Source organism: Heliangelus exortis, chromosome 1 (assembly GCF_036169615.1).
Source record: "Heliangelus exortis chromosome 1, bHelExo1.hap1, whole genome shotgun sequence".
In the NCBI taxonomy this organism is placed as follows: domain Eukaryota; kingdom Metazoa; phylum Chordata; class Aves; order Apodiformes; family Trochilidae; genus Heliangelus; species Heliangelus exortis.
Window position 1 is genome coordinate 53715519 of NC_092422.1, and position 9876 is coordinate 53725394.

Sequence of the window (9876 nt, forward strand, 5' to 3'; positions counted from 1 at the left end):
AGCTAACACAAGTTTACCTTTCATAAAAAGAACATTTTGAGCTTGCTGGGTTAACTAAAACCAAGAAGAATCTAACTTAAACAGGAAAGACGTGGAGAGACTGAAATGCATCTCTGGTTTTGTAAACTTAACAGAAGTCGAAATTCTTTGCAGAATGTCTAATTCTCTGTTATCTAATTTCTTTCTGCACTCAACATTAATATACAAATGTGAAAGACAGCCTATAGCTTTGTAATTTAGCAGAAAAAAAAGCCCAGGAAAAAGCACCCCCCTTCTAAGTCCAGCAAGATTGCAGTTGTGCAAGGATTTACATATTTACAAAACTGTTTTTGCATACAGGAAGAGAAGCAGTTTTTAATTGCTAACTAATTCAAGGTCTATGTAAGAAATACACAGTTAATTGAAATGTGGATTTAAATCTAAATAAATTTTTAAATATTGAATTCTATTGCTTTTTCTTGTATGAAATAATACTTTTATCAGCATAGTCCTGATTGAATAAAAAACCCCTAAAATAATTCATATTAAGAATTATGAAAGCATTTTCTATTTTTTTTTTTTTTTAAATTCAGTAGTTAATTAAAGAACTCTGAAACAACTTTTTCCTCAGGATCCTCATGTGTTTACTAGCTACATATTTGGCAGTGCATATTTTTTTCTGGTAAGATTTTTCACAATATGTCTGAATTTGGATGAGCTAAATTCATGCAAGAGAAAGTAAGCTTGTGCTTCTGAAGATCTATGCTTAATGAAAGACTTGCTACTAGGCTGTTTTGATAATTGGAAAATTCCTTCCTAATTGTTTCTTTCATCTGATTTTTTTGATTAAATGAGTCTCCTACTTATACATAAATGTGGTGCATTTACTTCTTGGTAAATAAAGTGAATGAAGTGTAGACGATGCAATGATTTTATGAGGGAAAGAAAAAGCCAAGCAAAAAAAAAGACAAACCATTTTTTGATTACTTATTATTTATGATGTGGAGTGCCTGCATTTCTACATAAAATGTTAAAACACAGAATTATAGAACAGCCTGGGTTGGAAAAGACCTTAAAAAATGATCTAGTACAACTCTTAAAAATTGTTAATTTCAATATATTGAAAAATAGAAATAGTGAGTAGAACTGAATCTTTTTAAAATGTCTTACTTTGAAGTGAATTTTATGTGAAGCAATCTGTCTGTTTTTCTACTATGAAAGAGGAATATGAAATAAGAAAACTACATAAAGATTAGTAAATATGTACATCAGATTTGAAAAGAGTTTCGGCTATGAAATGTATAAATTAACAAAATGCACAGAACAAAAGTATTTTACAATAGCTTTGCAAAGTGATTCTTCAGCCTGAGATGATGATGATTAAACATCTGCTGGGTGGAGAACTCTCTCTTTGTTTGACAAACCTTCTGGGGTACAGTGACAGCAGCTCCTATCCAGAAAGGTGGCCTTTAACCTTTGCTCTGAAGGGGACTGAGAAGACTGACTGATCTCTATTCCAACATTTTCTATCCAGATGAGCACAAAACTGAGACATATGCAAATTCGTGACTTGAAAATTTCAGGTCAGGCATTGAGTACAAAGAACAGAGGAGAGAAAACTTCAGTATACAAAGGTGAACTTTGAAAAGTATTTTTAATGAAAAAATACTCTCATATGATTTTTTTTTTGACTTTCTGAAGTCTTATAGTGTAATAAAATTTATATTCTGCTGCCATAAATATTGAAATCAAATGCTGATTCTACTATAAAACACATTGATATGAAAATGCATAAGATCAAATGGTAATATTTCCAAAGAATGCTATCAAAATAACACATGGACTTGTGGAAAGCTTAATTAATCTTTGGTGTTTGAAAAGTTACTCCTTAGTTCAGCCTCACTGAGGAGATTATTTGGTAAAGAAGCTGGGGAGCTGGTGATCTGAAGACAGGCTTGCAGTCATTCTCACTGGTAGATTATTTGCTGATGCAGTCCAATTATACACAGACAAGCCTCTCTGAACCATCAAAGAAGAAATGGTAAAAATTCCTTTGGCACCTAAGCATGATCTGTACTGTCATATGTTAGAGTTTTTTGGGGTTTTTTTGGTCTTTTTTGTTTGTTTGTTTGTTTGTTTTGTTTTTTATTAATGCAGGTCCCTGGAAGACACTCCTTTCTCATCTTTGTATTACCATCTCTCAGAGAATCCTCAATGATCCTGGAGTGTAGGTATTAATATGTTTTTTATTAATGCAGGTCCCTGGAAGACACTCCTTTCTCATCTTTGTATTACCATCTCTCAGAGAATCCTCAATGATCCTGGAGTGTAGGTATTAATATGTTTTTTATTAATGCAGGTCCCTGGAAGACACTCCTTTCTCATCTTTGTATTACCATCTCTCAGAGAATCCTCAATGATCCTGGAGTGTAGGTATTAATATGTTTTCTACTATGAAATTTTTCCAGTAGCCTGTTTTATTTGGAGATTATCATAGTGTAGGGATGGGGTAAGCTGATGCTAGCTGATGATGTTGAAATTATGTTTTGTACAAGTCAAGGTCAATTGGAAGAGAACAGGAGCTAAATGTCCAACACACGTGAGAGAACCATAGAGATGCAGGGGAAGAAGATCATCTTAAGATCATCTTAAGAAGATCATCTTAATCTACCAATTCCAAGATAAAAGTCAATTTTTTTTCTTTGCCTGAGTGTCTATATCTTGTTAGCTGTACAACTTTTGTGAACAGGTGGCTGACAGCTCAGTCCTGTTATGTGTCTTGGGTGCATCCACAGAAGACGAGTCTGGAGGACTCATATTATTTGGGACTTCGACTGTTCTTTCAAGTCTAAATTGAGCTTGTCAAGATCTTTATTTGTTCAGGGATATTTAGCCTTCTCTTGCTGCAGTACTAGCTGTCCCTTACTACTTCTGATTTGCTTTTGAGATGCTAGGATCCAGACAGGAGAAGCACAGACAGCTCCTGAGTCTGCAAAATGAAGAATCATTGCCTCTCCAGGGATTTTTTTTCTGGGAAGGTGTTGCACCAATTCTGCATGAAAGGTTTACATAAATTGTTCCTTATTTTTCACATAAAGATACGACTCCAGTTATCTGTCAATGCATTCGTAACTGTACAAACAGGTACATAAGGCTACTGCTTTCAGATGGTGAGTGAGACTTTTCAGCCTCAAAGTCAGTCATCCCTTTTGGAGCAACCATGGGTGAGGTGACTGACCTCTCACTCCCATAACCTTCCCTTTGACAAATGCTACCATGAGCCATCATTCACAGCATTAGACATTCATGGTGTGAATTGGTGGCATCTGACCCTCATTAAGTTTTGTTCTATTGTCTTTCATAGGGTTAAAAATATATGATTGCAAATGGGTATTGCACAGACTGAGCCCCAGTGCGTTAACATTAATAAAAGGAATATATTTATTTTTAGGGTAGAATCACTTTGCTTTGTTGGACAGAAATAGGTCTGCTCTACTTCCTATCAGGAAATTGTCTGTCAGACCCAACCAGCTGATAAAATTCAGGTCTTTTCCTGACTCGTTAACTCTAAGCATTCAGAAAGATAAAGCATAATGTACACATCTGCATGGCTGTGAGAAATCCCAGGCTTTAATTTGAAGGGGTTTGAGAGAAAGGTTAGCAATATAGATGTAGAGATTTGAGTTGAACTTTCATACGGATGCATTTCCTTTCTTCTTTCTATTGCAGACTTTGGCTCTCTTCCAGATTTGCCCTTCTTATTTCAGTGTCCTTAGATAGAATCTGAAACCTTGTTTGGAGGACAGAAAGGAAATGTGGATGGCTGGACACATACTGTGTGGAAGCCTGTCTTCCTTGTTTGTGAAACTAAAGCAATAGAAGATTTTTTGGAAGACTTTATAATACACTGGAATAGCAGATATTTTCTCATGCTCTCTTTAATAAAAATACATATAAAAATATAGATAATCCTGAATTTTTTAGATCTGTCTGTAGTGCAGACTGTAACTAAACCAAGCCACCTTAATTTCGTATGTACAATGCAAATATGAGCAGAACTCAAAAGGGCTTAATGAATCCTTGTTCTAAGTATCTTGATTTAATTATCATTAGACTATACATTAATTCATCTAAATATTGTTTACATCTGTATTGTAAACTAAACAGTTGGAACAACTGCATATCACCTGAAACATACAATGTAATATCAGGTCATTAGAAAATTTGTGGCTTAAATGCTTTGAAAAAACCCCCAAATTATGGAAAAAACATTCATGTTATTTTGCAGGCTTGTATTTGTGGGATAGCATGTTTTTAATACCATTCTGATAAAATTATTTTTTTAATATGCTGTATAAACTACAGTTTCATCTGTTAGTAACAACCTTAGTTTTGTTGCAAGCATATACTTAAAGCAATAGTATAATCAGATTTTCAGTGATCTGGTCAGTCAAACTGGAAATTATGAATCGAAACACAATGATCTAATTTTTATATATGCTTATTCCTCCAGAGGCTGAGCAACCTCACAGGGTGCCATTAGAAAGTCAGATCCTATGAGGAGTTATCCACATGATGATTGTTGAGGAATTACAGAGCAACCCCAATGACTGGAGTACTGCAGTGCATTAACTGTTAAACAAGTGATAAATGTTCATCTGCTCCATCTGTTTCCCCAAATGTTCATATGTAGACATTGGAATCCTCATATTGGTTATGTTTCCTAGGTGCTAAAATAATAAAAACAAATTATACAAAGGAATAAAAAAAAGCTGATAAATTCTGTACCTTAAAATCTAAATCTTTGTTTACTACAGATGTTCTTGAAATAGCCACTTGCTTCAGACTGCTGCTGACAGACAGGGAGGTTGTATTTCTCCAGCTCCTCTAAGTATTTGTCCTACTCCTCTCACTGAAGTTCCCACCTATCCTGAGATGTTAGTGGTAATCACTCAGTAATTCCACTTGGAGCAGTTTAATATTTTTTAATTATATTTTTTGAATTAATATTTTACAACACCTACTAGTGGTGTAAATTTCTATTTTTAAATGGAAACTTTATATCAGCAATATCTGCTCACTTGTTTTCTTAGCAGCTCTATTATGTTTCTGCAGTGGTATCATGAACCTCCTGGGTGTGGGAACCTTCTCCAGCTACAGCATGCAAAGGACATGGTAATAATTATGTCCTTTTAACCAGTCTTTATTTTTAACATTTTAGCTACGGTTCAATAGGAAGGTGAGCTACTGTGGTCACTCCATGTAGATTAAAACAAAATCCTGTTTGCCTCACCTATTTGAATAAAGGGGTTTTCCAAATGTGCAGCCCATTACTCAGTTCAGATGATGCTTTCTTGCTTTGTTTTCATCGAGAGATTAAAAAAAAAATTAAAACCTTTCTTACCAGCTCCAAGCTTTCCTTCAGGCAATCCTTTTCCATTGCTAACTGCAATTAGTATTGCTTGTTTATTTAATGGCAAGCTAGCAGTTCAAAATGAGCTGTTTCAGAATTCCAGCTCCAGAGTAAGAATAACAAAGCTTAAAAAAAGTCAGTCTGTTTCATCCCAGGTCCAGGAAGATATAAGTTATTTCATTTTGAAACTTGTGTTGGCAGGTGGGAGATCATGTTGAATTCTGCTCTTCAGGTGGTTTGGTAATGGAGTGTCTCACAAAATCTAGCATCCCTTAATGAACCTTCATGGCAAGTGTCTCTAAAGAATTTAGGAGGTCAATTTAGGACTTAGGGCTGAATATATTAAGCAAAAAAAAAAATCTTATTCAAAGCCTTTGTTGTAGTCTCTTAGGTATCTACAGAACAGAATTTTTCTAGTCTGAGAATCTCATTACCTCCCTGTAGTCTGAGCCAGAAAAAAAAAAAAAAAAAAAAATTACTAATGATCTTGTAGCACAGCCCAAAGAGTAACAGCTGAACTCCCATGAGATCTTGCTTACTGTTTGTTTCCTTGTTTTCTCCACAAACACTCACCTTTTCTTTGTTTGTGTTACAGAGAGCATCACAGTTAAAGCATTACAGTTCGATCGTGGAGACTTCTGTTGAATTCTCAGAAGCAGAACAGACTTCTAGTGTGGTTCTCCTTGTCCCTCTGCAGCTCAGCTATGCATTTTCCAAACATGTAATTCCCTTGCCTCTTAAGGAATGCAGTATGTATAAAGGACAAAATCATAAAGGACAGAAAACATGCTCTGGGACAAAGCATGCTTTGGGATTTCTGTTTGATGCTGCTCTATTGCATCATTCTGAAAGGGTATTTAGAGATGTATTATTATTATCCTTTTATAGAGAGCTACTGAAAACAATGCTAACAAGTAAGCATGTTTAGAAGTGTCTGCTTTCTTCAGGGAGGTTTTATAAAGCAGCTTGTTATGCTCAGACCCTCTCTTCCAGCTCCCCTGATATCTTTTTGTATTTTCACTATGCTCCAAATACCATCTGCTGATGCTTATGTGCCTCATCACCTAAATGTAAACTGAAATTCTTCCACAATGGCAGAAGTGCACTCTGAAGCAATATCTTCCTCGATTGGTGAATAAACCATAAACACATTACTATAGAATGTAAAATATTCATGGTGACATGAGAGGTTCTAGAAGCTCTTTTCTAAGCTTGGTAATGCGGTAAATACAAAATATTTTCAGGCTACTTCAGTATTACACGCCTTCCACAAACTGAGTGGAATAATTCTTAACAGGGGAAATTCAGTGTAATGAACACATAAATGCTGTTTTGCCTAAATTAGATGCAGTTTCTCTCATGACCAGGCAGCATACTTTATTTGTGAAAAGGTTTTTGCACTCTCACACTGCTGAGAACTTCCTCCATGCAGCAGGCCAGAGGGCCAAGCAGCTTCTCTCTCCTGGGCTCCAGGCATTCTACCCTAAAACTCCTGGAGAAATGAAGTGCAAAATGCACAAAGTGCAGGTAGATATTGAGCTGACCCTAAGTGGAAGATTTCAGTTAGTCCAGTAAACATTTTGATTACTGTTGAGTGTTTTGGTTTGGATTAAAAATGCCTAGAAGAAATCTTCCTCTGATTGGGAAATGACAACGTGGAAATTGTAAATGAGCCTTGTGTAAGTGCAACAGGGACCTGAAGATGAGTTTGTGCTACTGGAAGACCATCTTATCTGTTACTAGTTGAGTTAGCTGGTATGGGGAAGGGGGTCCAAGACTGGGTTGCATTATTTCTGTCATCCCTCAGGCACTGGAGGTAGCTGGGCTATAACTGGTCCACCATGTGCACAGGAGGCTGTTTACTTGGTGGTATAGAGCACTTAAAATGAGGATTACTAGTTTAGCATAAAAAAATATTAAGTAATGAAAATTAAATATGTGTGGAAAAGTGGGAATTTCTTTTCCTCTGTCCTCTTTTTGTGTTTTTATTTATGATCTTTAAACTTTTCTTCATATTTTTATGAGATAAAATGTTTCAATTGTAGCTGAAACATTTTTTATTCTGAAATTGTATGTGAAAACTCAAATAAACAAGTGAAGTGGAAACTAACAGTACTGAAATACTTAGCCAATAAGACTCTGGGAACCTCAAATTTATGGGTCTATTGACTTCTGTTTGAGTGAAGAATGTGGGCTATATGTAAGTTGATCTGAACAGAAAAGTGATACTCACAGTTACCTTTTTTCCTTATTCTTAGCATGTTCAGTTTCACTGAAAACTTCCTAAAACAATCATTGTTGGCTAATCTGCATCTAGTGGGCTGGCTTTGGGATAGTAACCCCTAACACCTAAGGAAAATTACACTGATAAAGTAATGCCAAGCCTTCATATTTTATTTCCTGTGTCTTAATGTGAAATTGGCACTATAATTATATAATCTGAAAATTTAATAGAACTTTCATCCTTGAATTACTACAGAAAGATCACAATGACATTGCTGGGCCAGGAAATGAAATAGAGAAGGCATGGTGTAAACTGCATGGAGTCACCATATAATAGCAATTTTCAGTGTTCTTGTAATAGGTACTAATAATTACACACTGCCTAGGGAGAATTCATCCATTTGGTGTAACAAATAAGAAAACACATTATCATGATAAGTGTACAAATTAAATTAAAATCTCAAAAACTACTGAAGTTCAGTAATTCTTCTAGGAAACTCAATCTGCATTAGTAATTTCAACAAAATGAGGGCATGAACTTGGTCCCTTATTGCAGAATAATAGAATTGCCTTTAATAATAAAAAAAAGATGTTTGATTGTAGAGAGAGATGGTAGATTCTTATTGTTTTGTAATAAATTCAGATGCACGACATTACGTGTTTAAAATAAACAGTTTTACTCACTAAAACAACACACATTATGTACGATATATGTAGCTCCAGCCTGAAAGATTGCTGGAAAGACAGAAAGAAAGTCAGTTTGCATTACCACAACAGCATTAGATAGAATGGCCCCTACTGATGCAAAGGAGATAATAATGCTGGCTCTATAGAGCCAGGATTACTATATTTAACGTAATAGATTCCCTTTCTTCTTTCACATATACTAGCACAATTTCCACACAAGTCAATGGTTCAAACTCTGCTCTTAAACACAGTTGCCCAGTCCCATCCAGTTCAGTGTGGTGATGGTGGAATTCAGCCCACTGGCTCATTTGTTGCAGTGAATTTCCTGCCATTTGCAGACCAGTTGAGCTGACATGTCCATTAGACCTATGGTCTTTACACTGGCCAGAGCTCCATAATTCTTTTGATCAATTAAGAAATAAAAATGCTCTTAAAAATTTGATTTGCTACATTTTTATAGTTTTTGGTTTGGTTTGTTTTTTTTATATAATGAATTTCCGGCAGCATAACTATCTTTAGAAGAGGCACTGAATAAAATGACCATTTAAAAATATTGAACAAAATAAAGATTTGTGGGCAAAGTGTAACTTGTGTAAAGAATTTTTTTTCCTCCCTCAGTATCTTATGAAAATGCTGCTTGTCCCTTAGGACTGAACATTATGGTTGCAGCTTATCGATTCTTTTCTCCTTCTATCCAAAATTCAGCTTTCTTATCAATTAAAAAAGCACATTATCATTATAAAGCATGAAATGGAAGATCCTTACATTACAAAAAGTTGCAAAACCTGCTATATGAATAGAAATATGTGTGCATATACATCCAGTCAACAATTACTAGTAAGAGTTGGCTAGAATATAGAACTGAATAGGTAAAATATAATTAAAGTTGTAAGGATTATAAAAATGTAAGGTTGGTGTTTCCCCTTTGATCAGATTTTACAGATGGTTTTGCCACCTCTTTAAGAAATTTTATTTTTAAAGTCTAGAATAATAGAATAATTTGCATTGGAAGAGACCTCAACTAGAAACTAGACCGGGTTGCTCAGAACCTCACTTTGAATATCTCCAGGGATGAGGCCTCAACTACCTCCCAGGGCAACCTGTTCTATTTTTTCACTATCCTCATATTAAAGGATTTTTTCCTAACATCCAATCCAAATCTACTCTCCTCTAATTTAAAACCATTGCCTCTCATCCCACTACTACAAGCCCTTGCAAACAGTCCATCTCCAGCCTCCCTCTCTCTCTAATAGCGACTGGAAGGTCGCTATTAGGCCTCCCTGGAGTCTTCTTTTCTGCAGGCTGAACAACCCCAGCTCCCTCTGCCTGTTTTTGAAGGAGAGGTGTTCCAGCCCTCTGAGAATTTTTGTGGCCCTCCTCTGGACCTGCTCCATCAGATCCATGTCCTTCCTGGGTTGAGGGTTCCAGAACTGGACACAGTACTCCAGAGCAGAGTAAGGTGGCAGAATCACCTCTCTCAGTTTGCTGGCCACGCTTCTTTTGGTGCAGCCCAAATTGCTGTTTGCCTTCTGGGCTACAAGCACACACTGTTAGTTCATGTCCAGCTTTTTATC

The 9876-nt window shown here is 35.8% G+C and overlaps 1 long non-coding RNA gene across 2 annotated transcripts in view; it reads left to right on the forward strand.

Annotated features, from left to right (window-relative positions):
• The window catches only part of LOC139795777 (uncharacterized), a 33467-nt gene extending 24578 nt beyond the window's left edge, over positions 1-8889 (forward strand). For both annotated transcript variants that reach the window (XR_011725691.1, XR_011725690.1), the window contains exons 3-4: positions 5076-5154; positions 5988-8889. This is a non-coding gene — a long non-coding RNA (uncharacterized lncRNA). The remainder of the gene's footprint in view (positions 1-5075; positions 5155-5987) is intronic.
• The last annotated feature ends 987 nt before the right edge of the window (positions 8890-9876 follow it).